A 21,225-nucleotide genomic window follows, 5' to 3' on the forward strand; every position below is an offset into this window, starting at 1 on the left:
CGGGCCTGGACCCCGCTCCCTGATGGGCTAGGAGACCACCAGCAGGGCCGTGAGGGTCCTGGAGTCCTGCCACCTGGGTTCGTGTTCTCTCTGCTCCCTGACCCCCAGCCCAGCCAGTAGGCGAGGGAAGCAGGTCACTGCAGTCACCCTCCTGCTCTGGCTCCCAGGAGGTAAGACCCTTTGCAGGTCCAGGGCATGGCCCTTGAGAGGGTGCCTGGCCCGCTGGCCTTCCTGCCCAGTCCACGCCTACTGGGTGCCAAGCTTGGTGGCAAAGGGGCTTATTTTCCATATCCAAAGATAGGACATCAGGTATTTGGCTTTGGGAGGTCAGAACATTGTCATTCCCAGAACATTCTGGTGGATTATAAAGACCGCAGGGCTGGCCAGGAAATTCTAACGTGGACGGTCACCATCTCCCTGAATGATAGCAGGAGGTCAGAGGTAGACACCTTGTCCTCAGGGATCTTAAAGTCCAGCTGGGCACCCCAAGGGTTAAGGGCATGCAGCTGAGGAAGTCTGGGAGGGCTTCCTGGAGGAGGAGAGACAGAGCTGTGACTGGAAGGATTCCAAGATGCAAAGGAGGACGGTTGAGGTCTTCTTGGAGACAGAGGGAGGCTATTCCAGTGGGGAGGGGTGGTGCTTCTGGGCCTCATCTGAATTGGGGGGATGTTGAAGCTTCCCCCCATCTCCTCCCTGAGTCCCGGAATCAGGGCCTTGTTTCTGCACATGAGGAAACTGAAGCCTGGGGAGCCGCTGGTCAAGGTCACAAGCAAGACAGAGGTGGGGGAAAGTGAGGTGAGGAATCCCCTCTCTGTTGCCCAGGTGCCCCCACCTCCCGGCCCCCAGCCACGGTTGGGTTTAGTGTTGAATCTCAGACATTTGGTCTGTGCTCTGCAGTAGACAGTAATGGTTTGAAGTCGTGACATAAACATGGTTAACAAATTGGCCTCATTTGGTGTGGCCCCAGATCTAATTGGATCCAGTTAACACTCACTGGGGGGTCTGAGTCAGCAGCCCCTGATCTATCATCCAGCCTGCAAACCAGCCCCTCCACTGCTCCTCCGCCCCGGGGAGGTGCCATCCTGCCCAGGTGGGAGGCATGCCTTTTCCCAGCCTTTGCATTTTATCTGGGGACCTGTGAATTTCCAGGTGGCTGTGGGAGCCCGCCTGGTAAAGTCTTGGCAATGCATGTTAATTTAAATTTTTTGTATTGAGATAGAATTCACATAACCTAAAAGTAGCCATTTTAAAGTGAATAACTCCGTGGCATTTAGTCCATTCACAATGTTGGACGGCCATCACCTCTTTCCAGTTCATCACTCCCAAAGGAACCCCCGTACCAATTAGTTATTCTCACTCCCCCTGCCCCCCAGCCCCTGGCAACCACTAACCTGCTTTCTGCCTCTATGAATTTGCCTCTTCTGGACATTTCATATACATGGAATCATACGATGTGTGGTCTTTTGTGTCTGGCTTCTCTCACTGAGCATGTTTTCAAGGTCCATCCATGTTGTAGCTGTGTCAGGAATTCATCCCTTTTCATGGCTGAATAATATTCCACTGCCTGGATGTGCCACATTTTATGTATTCGTTCTTCCGCTGATGGACACCTGGGCTGTCCCCACATTTTGGCCGTTGTGATGAATGCTGCTGTGAACATTCCTGTACAAGCTTGACTTGGAACACTTGTTTTCAGTTCTTTGGGATATACAGTTGACCCTTGAAAAATGCAGGGTTTAGGGAAGCCAATCCTTCGAGCAGTCGAAAATCCTCCTATAGGAGGATTGATGCCCTCGGCCCTCCGCACCTACGGTTCCTCCACATCCTCAGATTCAACCAACCATGGATCCTGTAGTACTGTCATATTTACTATTGAAAAAAAAATCCGCGTATAAATGGACCCGCGCCATTCAAACCCGTGTTGTTCAAGGGGTCAATTGTATACCTAGGAGTGGAATCTGCTAGGTCATACTCTGAATTTAATTTTATTTCATAAACATGTATAGTGCTCCGACTAGGTGCAGTTTTGTATTCACGGCATCCCCTAAGAGGTAGGCACTGTTAGCCCCATTTACAGATGAGGAAACCGAGGCATGGCAGTTAGACAGCCAGGAATTGAGCCAGGCAGTCAGACCCTGGCAGCTCCCACTCATGCAGAGCTGAGGCCAGCAGCTCTGTCCGGCCCTTGGGTTGGTGACCACATCTCAGGGTAACTCGGAACACTGGCCGGGTCTGGGGGAGCTTGCTGTGCTCACCATGCCAAGAGGCTGTGGGGTAAACCTGAAGCCGGTGTGTTCGTTCTTAGAGAGAAGTGTTACCAGGATGATCTGGAGGTGGGTACCTCTCCGGGTCAGGTGCCCCTCCTGACAGCAGCCTGGGATCACTGTGCTGACCAGGCCAGACCCCCTGGGGCTCCCCTGCCTGCTCACGGGGGTGTCGTGTCAGGAATACATGACAGCAGAGCAGGCTCTCAGCCAGCCCCACTCTCCTGGGCCCCTGGACTTGCGCAGGGCCCCCACTGCTGCTGATACGCCCCCTGCGGGTGGTGGACTCACCCACTGGGCGTCAGTCACGCGATCCTGGGCCCCGGCTGGCCACCCCCTGAAACGTGGTTAACTCCCGGCCACACACTCCTGCGCGTCCGGGGACACCAGCGGCTCCGATGGCTTATCTCCCCGGCCTGTTGCTCCCTCCCCAGTCCCTCCGAGTCTGGCTTTATCTCTCCCTTCTGGGCCCTTCCTTTACCCACAAGCCCTGGCTGCCAGTGGGATGTGGGCCGGAACCTTGGTGGTCCCGGACCCTCGGGGCAGAGTTTCCTCCCCAAGGCTAATCACCCACGAGGCCCCCGCTGGGAGCACTTGTGTCCGAGAGGACACGCAGTGACCCCAGGATCTTCCGGACGCTCAGCCCCCCGTCTTTGCAGTGTGGGTAACAGCCCGGAGGGACCCCAGGGCAGACAGCCAGCCCCTCGATTTCCTGATGACAGAGGCCGGGGCACGTGGGGGACATGCTGGGGGGCCCTCAGCTGGCACCTGGGCCGGGGACCCCACCCCTGGCCTCTGGGTGAGTTGGAAGGACGGAGTGGGCATGGGGGCGGAACAGGTCAAAGTGCTTCTGAATAAGAGCGGAAATTCTAGAAGGCCTCCTCCTTCCCGTAGGCTTATCTGGGAGCAGGGACATACTCCAGCACCCTCCAGCTTGGGGCAGCCGCTGGGCGCTTCACCGTAGCCTCACGGGCCTGCTGTGGGCACACGGAGCTCGGTTCATGGATACAGGCGTGTGTGCACACACACACGTACATACACAGTTCCCAACTTTACACACACGGAGCTGCCTGCATGGGTGTGCACACATATGCACACAGCCTTAGTGCATAAGCACACGCATCTACTCACATACGTGCACTGAGACACACAGTCTGTCTCACACTCAAGCGTCCACACAGAGCTCGCAGCACACTCACACACACACTTGTATGCTGTGTGTGTGTCTCTCTCTCTCTCTCTCTCTCTCTCTCTCTCTGACACACACTCCTCCCCCAAGGCCAGCCTGGGTGACTGCGCATTTCCTCAGAAGCTGCCCACAATTGACTATTCATGCTTCTCTCTAATTGCCTCCTGGGTGTTTTTCTGCTTGGGGAGGGGAGCCAAGGCCGGGAGGATCTCGAGTGGTCTTGAGGGTGGGACTGGGATAAGAGGGGTCTGCCATTAAAGGGACCCGCCCCAGGGCAGGAAATCCTCAGGCCAGGGGTGGGAGGACCCCTGGGAAGACCCCATGTGCCCCTACCTGCAGAGCCCGGGTCCGAGTGAACCACTGGCCTCTAAGCCACAGGATTGTGTCTTTGGCCCGGAGGCTGCTGTCATCAACCCTTGGCTCTTCCCTGTGGGGCTTGGCAGCCGCCCCCAGCTGTGGTTCAGATCCTGGTTGGTTTTCGCCTCAGAATCCAATCAATGTCAGCCGTCCCTCCTCATCGGAGGAGACTTCCTTTGCCAAAACCGCTTCACACAGTGTCCCTCCCCAGAACTCTCTCCATGCTGAGAAGCAGTCAGTGTCACCCTCCCTCCATAGATGAGAACAGACTCAGAGGAGGGTAGTGTTGTGCCAGTGGGGACCGCCCAGCCCAGGATCCTGATCTGGGGCCCCAGAGACACCCCGCCCCCCAAGAGAACGAGGACTGGGCCTCCTTATACCGGCTGAGACCCCCCTCTGAGGATGTGGCAGGGGTTGCAGGGTGGCCTTCATCCTGCGATGAGACGTAGCCGACAGGCGCCGGGTGCTGGCTCCCCTCCCAGCCCTGCTGTTTACTTGCTGTGTGACCTCAGACCATTCTCTCAACCTCTCTGAACTTTCGTTTCCACACCGACAATGTCACCAACCCGCAGCCTCACCAGGAGGATCATGCGAGCTCCTGCTCGTTGTGTCGCACGGGACCTGCAGAGCAGGCAGTGGACCAGTGGCCTCCGCTATTATCAGGAGAAAGCATTTCGTTTACCTGTCTCTCTGTCCCCTGGGCCTAGCTCTCCCTTCTCATACACGCGGGGACCTGTGCAGGCGGCAGCTCAGTCCACAGAAGGGCCGACGGCTGGCGGCCAGGCGTGAGGGCGGCATGTCCTGAATGCCCAGCAGCCTTCATCTTTGGGGACCTTGGTGAGCTCCGACTGATGAAGCCCTGATCTCCTGAGGGGATACATTCATGGGCGGAGGAGTGGAGTGACTTGAAGCTGGTCCCGGGCGGAGGGGCCTGGGAAGGGGCACAGAACAGGCGTGTCCGAGTCTTGTGAGCCTTTCCTGTGCCCTGGGGGCTCTTTGGTGAGTGACCAGAGGACCAGGGGAGGGTGGGAGATCCACCTCTGGAGCAGGCCTGCTCCCCTTCCGGCCACTTGGAGCCGCCGCTGAGCCAGCTGAGGGTGCTGGGCGCCGGCCCCTGCCCCGCCTGCCCTCCAGAACCGCTTTCTCTCATAAAGGTCTCGCTGGCTCCCTGTCACCTTCCCGGGGCCCCAGGTTGCTCCATCAGTTGGGAGACAAGTCCGTTCTCGCCCTTGTTCCACGCTGGGCCCAGCAGGGCAGGGCCACCTCAGCAGGTGTTTGGGGGTGGGTGCCAGCCAGTAGCTGCTTGTCAGGGGCAGGGGTAGGGGGTCAGAGGGGGGAAGCACACTGATTGTGTGTCTCTCGGGGTGGCCCCCACTGTTGGAGCCCACCGCCCAGACACCTGGAGAGATTCACAAGCTCACAGAGTCAGGGCCTGGTGAGAGATGCTTGCTTCCGGACCCCACCGCTGGCTGCCGGCTCCTTCTTGGGGTCCCTGGGGAACGAGGCAGGGGGCAGAGCCGAACTGAGTGCCGTGGCTTAGGTGGAGCCCCGGCAGCGGGGGAGGGGTGTCGCAGCCCCCCACCAGGGTCGGGCTGGCTGCTGACGGATGGGAATGAGACCCGGGGAGTCTGATGAAGTTCATTTTTCACCTGCCCGTGCTGTCGCCTCCCTGCTCTCCCAAGGCAGCCGGTAATCCATCCTGGAGCCCTTCAGAGGCCTCGGCAGTAATGGGGTCAGAGATCACTCCCTCGCGGCGACGGAGCTGGACGGCAGAGTGGAGCCGTTAAGGGTGACCACTGGTGACCCCCGGGCCAGGCTGACTCCACCTCTGCCTCCAGGTCCAGATGGGCCCTGCCGCTCCCTGCACGTGGGTGAGGCTGGGAGAGGGCCAAGGGACGGCCTCAGGGTTGGTGCACACCCCCGGGGGGTGGGGGGCCCCAGGGGAGGACAGTCCTTCGTTTTGCATCATTTTGCTGGCCCGTGTGGGGCTTCCTGGGGCCGTGTGACAGTTGCCCCTTTGGTCAAGGCCTCTCTGCGATGGGTCAGGGTTGACGGGATGCCAGCCTGGAGACCACCCCGACCTCCCACTCTGTTTAAACACTGTGACTGCAGGTGGAATGCTTCACACACTGCCTTGCCCCTGTCCGGCTCAGCAGTGTGGGCTGCAGAGATTAGAATGGTGGCAGACACCCAGGTCCCCCCCCCATAGTAACAGCCCTCCTGCCCCCAAACCAGTGGATTCCAAAGCTGGACAGGAGTCCCATCCTGCCTGGTTCAAACCCCAGCTTCGGCGTCTTAACCTGCCGTGCAAATGGGCAAGCCTCTCTTGCCTCAGTTTTCTCATGTGTAAAATGGGACAATGGAGTTTGGGGATGATAAGATGCATTGTAAATGGGATGTACTTTTTTTTTTTTTGCGGTACGCGGGCCTCTCACTGTTGTGGCCTCTCCCGTGGCGGAGCACAGGCTCCGGACGCGCAGGCTCAGCGGCCATGGCTCACGGGCCCAGCCGCTCCACGGCATGTGGGATGTTCCCGGACCGGGGTACGAACCCGTGTCCCCTGCATCGGCAGGCGGACTCTGCACCACTACGCCCCCAGGGAAGCCCTGGGATGCAGCGGCAACGTTAGTTCACAGCACAGGCTCGGATCCCAGTTGTGTGGCCTCTGAGCACACGCTTACCCCCTGTGGGCCTCCGTTTCTTGACCTGTCAGATGATGAGAAGACTGAACAGGCTCACTCATGAAAAGCCTTGGAAGGGAGCCTCCGTGGAGTCTGCGCCCAGGGAAGATTAGTTCTGGTTGTTGGGTGCTGGAAACAGCTCCCCACTGCCCTCCTGGGATGTTCCATTGTGCAGTGGGAAGGGAGAAAAGAGGGCTCCCAGTCAGTAGGCCCCAACAGTGAGGCTCTGGGCCAGGCCCGTGGACATGAGCCGAACACGCGTCACGTCCAGGTGGGGAAACTGAGGCACAGAGGCTTGCTGACCCCCAGGCCGTCACAAGCAGTGTCCTCACCCAGCTCCCCGCGTTCCTGACAGTTTGAGAGTGGGGCTCTCAGAGCCCCTTGAAGGCTGCAGGGAGCCTTGCGGGGGTATCCCCACTCCCATCTGACCCTGTGGTTTCTGGAGATGGCTTTTCTGGTCCGGGACTGGCAGCTTCTCCACGCAAGCTGCCCGGGGTCTGCACTGTAGCCTCTGGGCCTGAGGAGGGTGCCCGCTCCCCGAGCACCCGAGGACCACCCCCTCCAGGCCCCGCCCAGTCCCGCCCCCACCAGTTTCCCAGAGTCACCACTTCCCCGCTCCCGGCCTCCTCACCACCCGACTGGAGCCCCACCGCAGCCGACCCCCCGCGGCCCCTTCTCTCCGGGTCCTGCGACAGGGCCTTTGCCTTTGCTCTTCCCTCTGCCCGGGACGCCCGTGCCCCAGCGCTCTGCGTGACGGGCTCCCCTTCCCCTTCGGGCCTCAGGTGCAGTGTCACCTCCTCCGTGAGGCCCTCTGGACCACCCAATCTGATGACCTCCCCTGTGGAATCCCTCATTCTCAGACACCTCGATTTGCTTCCTTCTTCATACTTGGCACTGATCACCCCAAATTGTCTTGTTTATTGATTTCCGTGGTTTTTAAAATCTCCCTTGGCTAGAACACACTATTGTGAGAGCTTATGCTTCTCTTTTGTTCACTGGTGTGTCCCCAGAACGTGGAATGGTGCCTGGTGCAAAGTAAGTGCTCAGTAAATATAATTGGCTGCACAAATGCGTGGATGGAAGGACAGACAGGTGGGTGGATGGAAGGAGGAAGGCAGGGAGGACACTTGGGTGGATAGACGGGGAGCGGGTGAAGGAAGAAGAGAAGAGAGGAAGGCAGGCTTCTTTGCTTCCCCTGACCCAGCTCCGCCCACTGATGGGGGACAGCGGGAGGTGGCTGGTGGCTCTGTATGGGTGGCTGGGTTGTGACAAGGTGGCTTAGAGGAATCACCTCCAGGCAAGGTCACAGGTGTGTCACAGATTCTAAAAGGTGGAGAAAATCTCTGTGATGTTGAGGGCCCTCTCAGGACCTGGGAGTGGCTGTTTGATCAAGAAAGGCAACTCAGTCCTGAGGCCTCCAAGCCAGGTGCTGCAGGGAGAGGCGGCCCCCGCCCAGCAGCAGCCAGGGCCTGCCTGGCACCATCCTGAGCTGTGCGATTGAGCAGAACCTCTCCGAGAAGCTGCTGGACCTATACCAGGGTGTGTGTGTTGGCCCACGGTGAGGGGAGCAAGTGTATTCGCATCAGACTTGCACGCAGGTGGTGTCAAGCCTGACTGTTCAGACCTCCTTCAGGTGTGGTCCTGTCTCTGCTTTTCCTCCTGCCCCCCCACCCTTTGTCACTGTCCCAGCCACCCTAAAACAGGGAGGAGGGTGCCCTGCTCTGCTGGCTGAGCCTCCAGGGTCTCCCTTTCTGTGTAAAAAAGAATAATCCTTATTCTTATGTACATGGAAGCATGGAGTCCTTCCTGCTGAAGCCGCTACCTGTATTAACCCACTGAATTCTCACAACCCCACAAGGGAGGTGTGGCTGCTGCCCCCATTTCACAGAGGAGCAAACTGAGCCACAGGGAGCGGAGTCGCTGACAGGCAGCCACGCGGCGGGTAGACCTGAGGTTAGCGCTTTGTGTTGCTGGGGTGCTGAAGTCTCACAAAGACCCCATGGATAGAGATGGGCTCTTTGCCCATTTCACCCGAGAGGCAGTGTGGACTCCTGAGAAGAGGCAGAGAGAATAAAGCACCAGCTGTACTTGGGAACGAGCTCGGATGCATCCTCAGATTGGGCTGGGAAGTCCACGTCCTTTCACGCACTTCTGTGTCCCCAGGATCCGGGACCATCGCTGGAGCATAGTAGGTGCTCAATAAACTCTTAGCGCCTGTAGCTCTGTGAGGCCTCAGACACAGCTCTGCCAGAGCAGGAGGACACATTCAAGTGACCGAGGTGAGGTGCCCAGCAGGAGAGGAAGGATGGGGCTCTTTACAGCAATGTCACAGTCAGATTCCCGCCAAGCAGAGGGACCCGGGGCCGGGCGGGCAGGCAGGGCGCTGAGCCCCCTTTGAGACCTAATTCCAAGAACCTGCTTTGTGTCCCGCTGTATAACAATATGATAGGTTAGGGTCAAGCTGTGGTCCCATAACTCGTTGGAAGACATTTCAGAACAATAAAGGTGTCTGGCTTTATATCTGCTCATATTTTATCCTTGCTTTAGCTTCTCCTGCTTACTTGCCTTGGATTTACTGTGCGAATATTTTAAACGGGTTGAGGTTTGACCCCGGTGTTCCCCACGCTGCCTGTCCCCTCCCACCCGCCCCGGGAGAGCCCGGCCCCGGCAGAGCCCCGGCGCTGGCCTCCGCCTGCTGAAATATTTACCTCCAGGCTCCTCTGACAGCGTAGCTGTCTCCCGAAGCCAAGGTGATTGGACTGCGCATGTTATGACATTACATTTTGTGTCTGTGCTCTTGAGATGTGTGACGCTGGCAGAATGCTAAGGTTCGGGTGGAGCTGGGCGGGGGATTAACAGCAGTCCCCTCTATTGCGGCGCCTGCCCGGCCCCACCGTGGGCGCCCCAGGAGTTGTCGGAACAAGGGCACCAGCCTCCCTGGCTGGGGCTGCGTAAACGGTTTGTTGCTGTCAGCTCTCCAGGCCCCCACGGCTGCCAGCCCAGCGCACTCCAGAAGAGGCTGGAGCAGAACGGGACACGCCCACCACAGCAGCCGCCCCCGCCGTGCGGGAGTTAGTGCGTTCTGGGCACCGCGCTGGACGCCTTGGGCTTATGAATGCGCGGTGCACACGGCCACCCTAGGAGACAGGCGTTTTCATCCCTTTGGTCAGTTGAAGAGACTGAGGCTCAGAGAGACGGTAACTCGCTGTGTTCAAGTCCCAGGGCGGCCGTAGCGAAGGACCACACACTGGTCGGCTCAAAACAACAGAAATGTATCCTTCCTCAGTCCTGGAGGCCAGACGTCCAAAATCAAGGTGTGGGCAGGGCTGTGATCCCTGGGAAGGTTCCAGGGGAGGATCCCTCCTTGTCTCTTCCAGCTTCTGGTGGTTCCGGCCATCCTTGGTGCTCCTTGGCTTGTGGCTGCATCACTCCAATCTCTGTCTCTGCTTTCACATGACCACATTCCCTGTCTGTGTCCATGTCCATATTCCCCTCTTCTTAGAAGGACACCAGGCATTAGATGAGGGCCCACATCGGACTCATATTAACTTGATCACATCTGCAAAGACCCTCTTTCCGTAAGGAGTCACACTCACAGGTTACAGGTGAACGTGAGTTGGGGGGACACCGTTCACCCCAGTACACTTGCCCTGAGTCCCTGTAGCGGATGCTGTTGAGACCCCACCTGCGTCTCCTCCACCTGCCCCGGCACTCACCAGCAGAGAGTTCCGAGGCCCCTGTAGCTTCCAGACCTCTAAGATTCAAAGTCTTAGCTGCCTCTCCAGGCAGGGGGTTGACATCCCACCAAGGAAGAAAGGTGTTGCTGATGAAGCCCCCATCCTCCTGTCCTTCCCAGGGACCCTTCTCTCCCAGGGTCCCCAGCAGGACCACTCAATGTGGCCCCTCGTTGGCCCTCCCACCTTCCCAATCTCACTGCTCCACACCCCACTTCCCAAAGCCCCTCACAAATAAACCCCTTGCCTTTGAATCCTTGTCTCAGGCTCTGCTTCTGGGGAACCCAAAGGAAGACAATACAAATAGTAAAAATAAGAACAGAACAGCCAACATGAGTATCATTAACTGTGTATGAGGCAGTTAATGCATTTAATGCCTACAGCAGGCCTGGGAGTAGGGCTGCCAGATTTAGAGAGAAAAACAAAATAGCACGCTGGGTTAAATTTCAACTTCAGATAAATAACAAATACATTTTTATATAAGTATATCCCATGTAATATTTGCGGTATGCTTATGCTAAAAATGTATTCATTGTCTAGGGCTGGGGGGGAATGGAAGTGATGCTAATGAGTATGGGGTTTCTTTTTGGGGTGATGCATATATTTTAAAATGGATTGTGGTGATAGTTGTCCAGCTCTATGAATATACTAAAAACCACTGAACTGTATACTTTCTTTTTTTCTTTTCTTTTTTTTTTCTTTTAAAGAAGATGTTGGGGGTAGGAGTTTATTAATTAATGTATTTATTTTTGCTGTGTTGGGTCTTCGTTTCTGTGCGAGGGCTTCCCCTAGTTGTGGCAAGCGGAGATCAATCTTCATTGCGGTGTGCGGGCCTCTCACTATCGCAGCCTCTCTTGTTGCTGAGCACAAGCTCTGGACGCGCAGGCTCAGTCGTTGTGGCTCACGGGCCTAGTTGCTCCGCGGCATGTGGGATCTTCCCAGACCAGGGCTCGAACCCGTGTCCCCTGCATTGGCAGGCAGATTCTCAATGACTGTGCCACCAGGGAAGCTCCTGAACTGTATACTTTAGATGGGTGAATTGTACATGGTATGGGAATTATATCTTTTTTTTTTTTTTTTTTTTTTTTTGCGGTACGCGGGCCTCTCACTGTCGTGGCCTCTCCCGTTGCGGAGCACAGGCTCCAGATGCGCAGGCCCAGCGGCCATGGCTCACGGGCCCAGCCGCTCCGCGGCATGTGGGATCTTCCCGGACCGGGGCACGAACCCGTGTCCCCTGCATCGGCAGGCGGACTCTCAATCACTGCGCCACCAGGGAAGCCCTGGGAATTATATCTTAATAAAGCTGTTATATTTAAAAATTTATTCATATGTGAAATTTAAATTTCGCTGTATTTTATCTGGCAGTCTTGTTAGGGTACAGGTTCTCCCACTGTCCCCAGTTCATGGACGAGAAAACTGAGGCCCAGCCAGAGAGCACAGCCAGGAAGTGGTGGAAGGGACTGGAACCCAGGCGGTTGCCTCCCTGACCTTTAGGGAGCATCACCTAAGGGGTGACTGGGTCCGGGTGGGCTGACCCCTGCCAGGCTGGGGACCCTCCCGCTGACGTCTGTCCGTCCACCGAGGGGCAGAGCGTGTGTCTCTCTGAGCAGCTGAATCCTGGCGTGGCTGGAACAGAGCCTGGGTTTCTCTGGCCTCCCCCTGCCTGCCGTTTTGGGCTCGGCCTCTTACCTTTGGCAGGACAGCAGGCTGGTCAGAGAGAGGAGGATCCGAGAGAGGGTCCAGTGAGACGCTGCTGCTACAGGTATTGCTTCCAACAGGCCCAGCTGGGGCGCTGCGGCTCCCTCCCAGAGACTCCGGCCGTGTCTGAGGGCCTCTGGCTGTGCGAGGGCAGAGGGGAGGCGGTGGTCTACAGCCTCCCGGGGGCTCCAGGCTGCGTGACCCGATGTCCGTGATTGCATCACCCCCTGGACGCCTGCTGGCGGTCCCGTCTGATGCCTCAGGACAGCGCAGCCCTGCACAGCACCTGGCACACAGTAGGTGCTTAATAAGTGCTGCTGGCATTGACTCCACCTTGGAGCTGAAGGGCTGATGAGGCAGCTGGGAGGATGCTTTGTTAAGTTCATTTAGCAGAGACGACTCCTGAGGTCCAAAGGGCCACCGGTCGCTGACTGAGAGAGGCCTGGAACCTTCCGGAACAGTGTTTCTTCAGGCTGCTGTGTGATGTGCAGTCCCACGAAGGCCATGGAACCCACACCCATAAGATAGCAGCCGACTCCAGGGCTCTGATCTTTCTAGGAGTTCTGGTCCAGAACCAGGCGGTCCCCCAGCCTAGTGGCTGGGCCTGAGCCCAGGGGTTTGTGGTCAACCGCCACCACCCTCCTGCCCACCACGCCACCCCAGACAGGTGGGCCTTATCGCCGCCAGGGGGCAACAGGGGCTTAGCCGCCACCCCGGCCCGGCAGTCCTGACTCAGGCCCCCTGGGACAGACCTGGGCTTGGGGAACTTTGGTCTTGAGGGCGGCAGTGCTGGTCTGCAGGCATCAGTGTAATGTGCTTCTCCCCCAGGGTGCATGCTCCTGCTTCTGCTGCCCTACTTGGGAGCAAAGGAATTAATGAAAGGCCACTTCCCTTGTGTCAGATTGACAGTTTTGCTGCTATGCTGGCTTTGGGGTTGTGACTGTTGAGTTTTGCTTCTCTCCCCAGGAGAATGAATATTTAGTCACCAGGCTCAGGGAGCCGGCTGTCAGGTGGTCCAGGAAGGTTCCCGCCCATACCTGCTGCCCACAAACATCTGTGAGGGTGGAAGCCGGCGAGGGGTCGACAGGAGAGGAAAGGAAAGAGGTCAAGGCCCGAGAAATTAAACGTTCGTAAATGTAGGCCTGGCGCTCACAAAGTAGGGCAAAGCCATTAGTGCTCATTAAAATTTAATACCTGTCTGTGCTCCCGCGGCCCCGTTGGACACTGCTCTAATTTGATGGGTGTAGAGGGAGAATTCTCAAATAATCGTGGAGGTTGGTGACTTGCTTTTCGCATGTTAACGTGAAGAGGACCGTCTGGCTTTGAGCTTCACCTTCAAGCCGATGATTTGGTGGGTCCTTGGGTTAGCGAGTCCCCTGCACCCGTTCTTTGTGGGGTGGCTGGTCTCATCCTGTACGGCTCTCCCCCACCTCCCCTCTGCGGGTTCACCCCACGCTTCCAGGCCCTGCCGGCAGCCAGGTGTGGACTTGCCCTCTGAAGGTCTCTGGGGGGTGTCGCTGTTAGCTCATTTGTCTTCTTTAGAGTGGCAGTCCCCCCTCTTCCGCCCAGAGCGTCTCTTTTCCTGCAGCAAAGTGAACCTTTCCTCTCCTATTTCCTGATGCCCTCCGTACCAGCCCCGGCTCCGTTGGCACACGGTTTCCGGGCTCGGCGTGGGCCCAGGCCTAGTGCTCCGGAAACTCAACGAGGGACACACTGGAAGCATCCCTGGAAGGCTCCCTGTAGGAAGTGGTGCTAAAGTCCTCGCAGGACATGTGTGGGAATTAGGCTAGCATAGAGAGGCAGCTGGGGGGCTTCCCTGGTGGCGCAGTGGTTGAGAGTCCGCCTGCCGATGCAGGGGACGCGGGTTCGTGCCCCGGTCCGGGAGGATCCCACATGCCGCGGAGCGGCTGGGCCCTTGAGCCATGGCCGCTGAGCCTGTGCGTCCGGAGCCTGTGCTCCGCGACGGGAGAGGCCACAACAGTGAGAGGCCCGCGTACTGCAAAAAAAAAAAAAAAAAAGGGGGGGGGCAGCTGGGCATTCTCAGATGGGGAAGGGGGAACTTATAGGGAGGGTGGGGGCTTGGGCACCTTGAAAAAGGGAGGCTGGAGGTCGGGCCCCGGCGAGGTGGGAGATGGCAGGTAGGGCGGGGCCTGCATGCCAGGCTAAGAGTATGGACCTTGCCCTGAACCCCTGGTCTGAGAATGGAATGGATCAGGCCCAGAAAATCTAAGCCTGCGGCAGCCAGGGCCTCAAGGCAGTGTCAACTGTGGAGTGTGTTACAAAGCAAGGAAAGGAAGGAACTAAGATTACCGCGTCCCTACTGTGTGCCAGGCTCTTCCAGGTGAGAAGGGTGTCACGAGTCTCCCCATTTTATAGATGGACAAACTGAGGCCGGTGCCTGGGCCCAGTCTGCCCAAGGGTGGAGCAGGAATGCAGAGGGGCGTCTTGGAGCCTGCAGGCCCAGCCTGGCTGGCCACAGGCTGGCATGTATGCCAGCCATAGACACCTCCCAGGGGCCAGTGCGCAGCTCTGTGGCTCTGGCTTTGGGCCGGGCACAGTGCCCAGCCCTCACCGCAGCGTCTCTGAGCCTCCCTTCCCACCAGGGCTCCCGAGAAAACCCTTTACATCTTTTGACTCACCCTTAATAAATGTGCCTTCCATCTGTCACCTCGCCCTCCCCTGCCCACACTCTCCAGGGGCCTGCCCAGAGCAGCTCCTAAATCATCCTCCTCCTGGCTTCCTCCGGCCCCCATCTGGCCCCCTGCTGCCCTCCCCTGGCCTCAGCCCCTTTCCCAGACTGGCCGGGAGCAGGGCAAGCCCAGAATAGATCAGGAGAGAGGAAAACCGTAAATGCCCAGGCCCTGCAGAGGGGATGCCTGGGGAGTCCCACAGGACTCAGGGTCGCCCCAGACCAGAACTGAGACCCCTGGCCCGGGGCCTGGAGGGCTGGCAGGCTATCTATCCCCAGGCTCCTCGTGTCCACCGAGCTCCCCCGAGGTGCTCGGGGGTTTTTCCTCCTTTTTGCCCCCAGGCTTCCTTCTTCTAGAATGTTCTCTCAGATGTTAATAGGGCCATTGAGAGCATCCTCTCAGACCCTGGTGGCCCATTCCCAGCCTCAGTCTGACCTGCTCACTCACAGCTCACATTCCTTGTCGGAAAACCCACTCAGACCCCATGAGAAGAAGGTGGGTATGGACATGCATCCGTCCTGGTCCCCAGCCCCACCCCAAGCCTGTGAGCCGGGGAGTAGATAAAATGCAGCCTCTTCTGGGCCAGCAGCTTGGGAGTGGGCGGTGTATCTTGTTCTAAGAGACAGGAAATATTCGGCCACAGGCCCTACCTAACATAGACAGGTCCCGGCTTGAACTCCAGAATAGAGCAGATTCACTGCAACTGTGATGCAGAAACACTCCCCTCCCCCACCCAGCACCCACTTCCAGGTCGGTGAGGGAGGAGCCTCCCTGCCGGCTCCCTCCACTCCTGCGGTCTGCCAACGCCTTCCGATGCCAGGCCACTGCCAGAGGCGGGCTGCCCACCACCAGGCGCCAGCAGAGGAAATCAGTTGGCCCAGGGCCCAGCGGCTCTCTCCTCTCCCTGACTTGGAAAGAGGGTGGCTGTGTGCATTTCAGCGTGTCCAGGGCATGTCCAGTTTCTCTCAAGGGGTCAGGATGAATATCCGGGGGCTGCCCAAGTGGAACAGGGCCCCTTGGAGGTGGGAGGCCTGGTGGGGACTGGAACCAGGGGTGCATCGGAGGAGGGTCCCATCTGGAACGCCTGTGCACTAGGAGCAGCGGTGTGGCTGCTGCCCAGGAAGCTGCCATTTCCTGTCTGTGTGGGAGATGGGGTGCCCTCTCCAGGAAGCCTGGGACCCCACAAGGCTTGGCACCGTCAGACAAGGGAGACAGAGAGAGAGGGGAGTGGCGGCTGGGCAGGGAGCAGGAGATTGGGAGAGGGGGGTGGCTCCACCCAGCTGGCGAAGGCCGGAGAGGGCGCAGGGGAGGTACGGAGTGGATGGAAAAGGGGAGAAGCTGACACCCCAGGGCCCCCCCTCGCTCACAGAGTCTGGTGGGAGAAGGGGAGAGGTGAGGCTTGGTTTCCCAGGCCTGGGTCAAGGGTCAAGGTCAGATACCTTCTCTCAGCTCCCAGGCAAAGTGGAGACCCCCCCACCCCATTCCCAGATGGGGAAGTGAATCATGGCTCAGAGAGGCAGAGTGCCGAACCCAGAGCCACACAGCAGAGCTCGCCAGCCCAAGAGCCCTGGCCCTCTGCCTTCTCTCTCTCTCTCTCTCTCTCTCTCTCTCTCTCTCTCTCTCTCTCTCTCTCTCTCTCTCTCTCACACACACACACACACACACACACACACACACACACACACACACACACACACACCTGTGTCCGCCCCCTGCTGTGAGTACTGTGCTGTCCCCGTCCCCACCCCTCAGACAGGTACCCGGTATTGGGGTCCCCTTGCCCCGTCCCTGCCCAAAGCACGTGGTCTCCGGTGACCAAGGCTTGGGGAAGGGCTGATTCTGGAGCCGTCAAGTCCGATTTCACGAGGTTCCAAAGTCACCTTCTGGGCAGGGAGCCTAGGTGTCTGACTCAGCTCCGGGCCTCCCAGGAGCTTCTGGCAGCGCACGCCGCACCACCTGCCGGCCGAGCAGCCATCTGGCCGTGCTCAAGGACACCCGCCAGCTTCACACCTTGGTCTTCTTCGCAACCACTTCTCCGGGGACCTGCTGGCCTCGGGCTTCGGGACTAAAAATGACGCAGGAAAGGGGACCCGCCTGTGGTCTGATTTGAACTTGGTCATCTCTCCTGGGAGCCGCCCCTTAGCATCACTTCTCCGAAAGCCTGAGGCCCGTATTCCACCCCACAGACTGATTAATTCAGCATCTCAGGGTGGGAGGGTCCAGACATCGCTGTGTTTTCAAGGCTTCTGGGTGACTTCCACGGGAGAACCCCGGTGTAGATGCACCTCGCTCTGCGTTCCAGGGTCTCTGAGGTTCAGACCCTGTAAGTGCTGTCGTCGCTGTCTATCTCGGTGTCCACATCTGCAAAATGGGCCTGATAATAGTGCCGACTCCACCGATGGGCTTGAGGACTGAATGAGTTAATGCAGGTGAAGAACTGGGATGCCTGCTGGGAACGCGGGGTGCGGGCATTCGGAATATCATTCTGTAGGCGGAGGGGACTCAGGCAGACCTGAGAGCTCAGCCCCTCCCCGGTCAGGAGGTGGAGGCTCAGAGGCCACCAGCCTGTGTCCCATCCCAGCTGCATCACTGTCTGTCTTTGGGAAAATGACCATACCCCCCGCTGGGTCTGTAGCATGGGGACACATCTGCCACCTGTGGCCGTGGCAGGAATAGAGGTAACGTGTGTGACAACCACCAGGTCACCGGCACTAAACAAACACCAGATCCCATCCTCTCAGGCAAGTGGCTGTGTGGCCTGGCACCTCAGTGCCCCCAGCTGTAAAATGGGGGAATAGGCTAGAACTGGGGGGCCTGCAACTCTGGTGTTGGAGCTCCCAGGCAAAACCAAACCTCACAGCCGGTGCCGGGTTCCTGGCCCAGTGGACAGTGTCCCTCTTCTGGTCACTTGGTCCTGCTCAGGGAAACGTGTGTGTATGTGTGTGGAGGTGTGTGCAGATGTGTGTGCATGTGTATAGGTATGTTTGGGGTGTGGGGGCTGTGTGCATACCTGGACATATGTGTGATGGTGGCGTGTGCAGACTCACATGGTGTGTGACCGTGTATGCATACACACACGTACACACACGTGTGGGGTTGCGTGCTGCACGCACACTTGTATATGTGTCATATGAGTACACGTGGGTGTGTGCTTTCATGCACACGTGGCAGTGTTTGGTGCACTGCTGTGTGCAAACACACCAATGTATATATTGCACTGTGCAAACAATGTGTGTATGTTTGTGTGTACTGTCTGACTGGTGTAAATACGTGTGCAGGTGAGCATCCATGTGCGGTGTGAGTGTGCTGTCGGACGCTCTCCAGAGTGGCCTCGGCTCCTAGGCCCTGCACTCACGGGGAGCTGCCTCATCGGGCGGCCCTGCAGGGTCCTCCCGGCTCTGAGCCCTCTCCAGCTGCCCCCTGACCCAGAGCAAGGCCCCATGCACTCTGGAAAGGTCTGCTTCCATGCGGGGCCGGGGATGTCAGTCCACAGGGGCTGCAGGGACTGGAAAACATCTCACTGTGAATATTCGCCGCGTTCAGAAAAATACAGAGAATAGAACAGCCACTCTCACACCCGCCCCCGCCCCTCCCCGCCCCCGCAAAGCCTCCGGAAGAAAGTGTGACCCATATGGGTTGTACCCGCTCAGAACTTCCTCTTGCCCCGTCCTGTGGGCTTTTTAGAGCCCCTGCAGGCCGCTGGGTAGACCTCGTGCTTTTCTCACCTCTCCTGCCTCAGTTTCCCTGCCTGTAAAATGGCGGTAACAGCAGCACGGAGCGTGGTCAGTTACGTGTGTTTGCTGAGCGCCTGCCGTGTGCCGGGCACCCTGGGCGTGGGCTCCAGCCGTCAGCGGACAGACCAGGCCGCCACCCTTATGGGCGCACATTCCAGTGCTCAGCAGCCCCGCACCCACTCGCTGATGGCTGAGAGGTCACTGCCGGCTGGGGCAGACCCGGCCCCAGGCCCCGCCCAGCCCAGCCCCAGAGGCTCTGCCTGGACAGCACAGCTGGACTCGGGGCCTGCCGAGTCACGCCCGCCCTGTGGCCACTCTGAGCCCCAACCTGCACCCTCATAACCAAGCCAGCACCTTGAATAATTAATGCAGATTCTTCAAAAGTCAAGAAGAAATACACAGAATTATCCACCAAAGGTTCAGCCAGCCCTCCCCACTCTCCTCTGTGTGTGTATCTTGTGTCTGTGTGTGTGGTTGTATCTCTGTGTGTGGTTGTGTCTATGTGTGTGTGTGTGTGCATATGTGTGTGTTAGGTATGTCTGTGTGTGTCTGTGTGGTTGCGTATCTTACGTCTGTGTGGGTGGCTGTGTGTGCATGATTGTGTATATCGATGTGTGTGTCTCTTTGTGTTTATGTGGTTGTGTATCTTGTGTGATTGTGCATGTGTGTCTTTGAGTCCATATGTCTGGGTGTGTCTGTGTGTATTTGTGTGTCGTGTGTGTGTATGCGTTATGTATGTGTCTGTAGCTGTGTATTTTGTATGATTACGTGTATGTCTGTGTGTGATTGTGGGCGCGTGTCTGTGTGTGTCTGAGTACATGTGCTGGGAAGGGGGGTGTAGCAGAGACCTGGCTTTGACCTTGCAAATATCTGTTTGCCAGAGGAGGTGGCTGGGCCTGAGGCCTGGTTTGAATATGCAGAGCACAAGGGTGTGGACCCCAGATCCTGCCTTCTTCCCAAGTGGCCCCAGAACCCCTCCCCCAAGATCAAGTCCAAACCTTGAAGGACTGAATGGGAGGAAGTGGTGCCCAGGGCCTGGGAGCATCCCCCCCGCCCCCGCTGCAGGGGTGCAGTCGCTGGGGGCCGTGGGGAACCCCGCCCAGGCAGGAGAGAGAGGCCGATGTCATGCATTATTCAGCAGCTCCTGATTTCACATTATTCTCCCTGCTACTTTTACAACCTGTCAGTAAATAAAAAGATTCTACATTATTTATAGAAATGGAGCAGAACTGGCCACGAGGATTCAGGGTGGCTATTATTATAGGGAGTCCTCGGGACCATCAGAATGGGGCGGGGCGGGCGGAGACGCTGCTGCCCAGGCCGGGGAGGCTGGGCTTGGTTTGCCGACCCCAGGGGGGCCCACGGCTGCCATGGTCTGGGCGCCTGCCCAGAGTCACGCCAGGAGGGTGAGCTGGCCCAGAGGCGGGCGGCTGTCTCCCCAGCTGGCTCGGGGCTCCTGGGGAGGCTGCGGCCAGGCCCGCCAGCTGTGCGCCCTCCAGGGCAGGCTTCGCGCTGGGCGGCCATGGCTGTGGTCACAAGGTGGTGGGAGGGGACCACCCAGGTAGGATGAGAGAAAAGGCAGTGGGGGCAGCCGGAAGCTGAGTGCTGAGAGAGGGGCTGGGGAGCATGCAAGACACCGAGTGTTTATGGAGCACCTACTGTGTGCACTTGGCACTGTACGGTGTCGAGGGCAGGGCCAGCCCTCCCAGGGATGTACTGCATTTAGCCCGCCTCTTTGTCCTCAAACAGTCAGGCCGTGAGTCCAGTCACGTTTGGAAAGGGTGCTGCAGACGGTTCAGGCTGACTGAGCATGCGTGCCCTGGTCTGATGGCCCAGACTCCCCGTCCCCTCGTAGATGCCACGTCTTGTCCTGCCCGGGGCGCTTCCCTGGGTGCGTCCGTACCTCCTGTTATTCCAGGCCGTAGCCTTGAGCACGTATGTGGGGCTGGCTGACGGCCACCCTGCTATGAGAGTGTGATTCTCAGCCTGGGCGCCACCAGCTCCCTAGCAGAATTTTTTAACTTTGCGCTCTCCACCTTGATGGCAGTCTAAATCTAATTAACTTGGGCATATTCTGGTTACTGGGCGACCACCCTGTAACCGAGCGTTTCCAGGGACTCAGGGCCTGCGTCCGCGTGCAGTCACATCTGCACAGAACTCCCCTGGGGATGGCGGTGAATGCCACACACTGGGCTTCTCAAAACCGGAGCCCAGGCACATTAAGGACCCCCATCGAGGGAACCGTTTTCTCACAAGCCCTGCAGTCCCCAGGTCTGAGAATCATTGACCCAGAGAGGACAAGAATCCTGTGCTACTTTTCTGGAAGCCCAGCTTCCAGCACACAGTAGGTGCCCTACGGTGTGTGCTGTTGAGTTGGTTAAGTGTGATCTGTCCTTAGGAACCTTGCTGCCTGGGGAGGAGTCCAGACGAGCCAATGGATCCTGAGACCAGGACGTGGCCTGTCAATCGGGGCCATGGTGTTCTCTGAACTGAACCCAGAGATGCTGAGGGGTCCAGGGGAGCAGAGACTTGGATTGGATGGAGTTGATCAGAGAAGCCGGCCGTGAAGGGGAGACTGGAGTGGGCCTGGAGGGAGTGAGCCTAGTTTGCAGAGGGACAGAGAGAGCAGCCTCGCAGCTGAGAATGAGCTGACGGGGACCATCGTGGTCTGATGGAGAGTCAAGGCCAGGCTGCGCTGTGAGAGCTGAGGTTGGAGGATGAGCGTGGGCGAGGAGATGGGCCTCTGCCAGCTCAGCCGAGCGTGGGCTGCAGAGCCACAGAGCAGTCCTTCCCAAAGGAGGTACCTCAGGCACGTCTGGCTCTGTAACAAATTCCCCCAAAACTTGGCGGCTCCAAACAGCATTTATTATCTCCCAGT

General features: G+C 58.2%; 1 protein-coding gene across 5 annotated transcripts in view; it reads left to right on the forward strand.

The window, feature by feature from the left end:
- Positions 1 to 21,225, forward strand: part of GSE1 (Gse1 coiled-coil protein) — a 426,332-nt gene that overhangs the window by 178,282 nt on the left and 226,825 nt on the right. The gene's annotated exons all lie outside the window — the stretch shown is intronic.

This window comes from Mesoplodon densirostris, chromosome 19 (genome assembly GCF_025265405.1).
Source record: "Mesoplodon densirostris isolate mMesDen1 chromosome 19, mMesDen1 primary haplotype, whole genome shotgun sequence".
Lineage (NCBI taxonomy): Eukaryota > Metazoa > Chordata > Mammalia > Artiodactyla > Ziphiidae > Mesoplodon > Mesoplodon densirostris.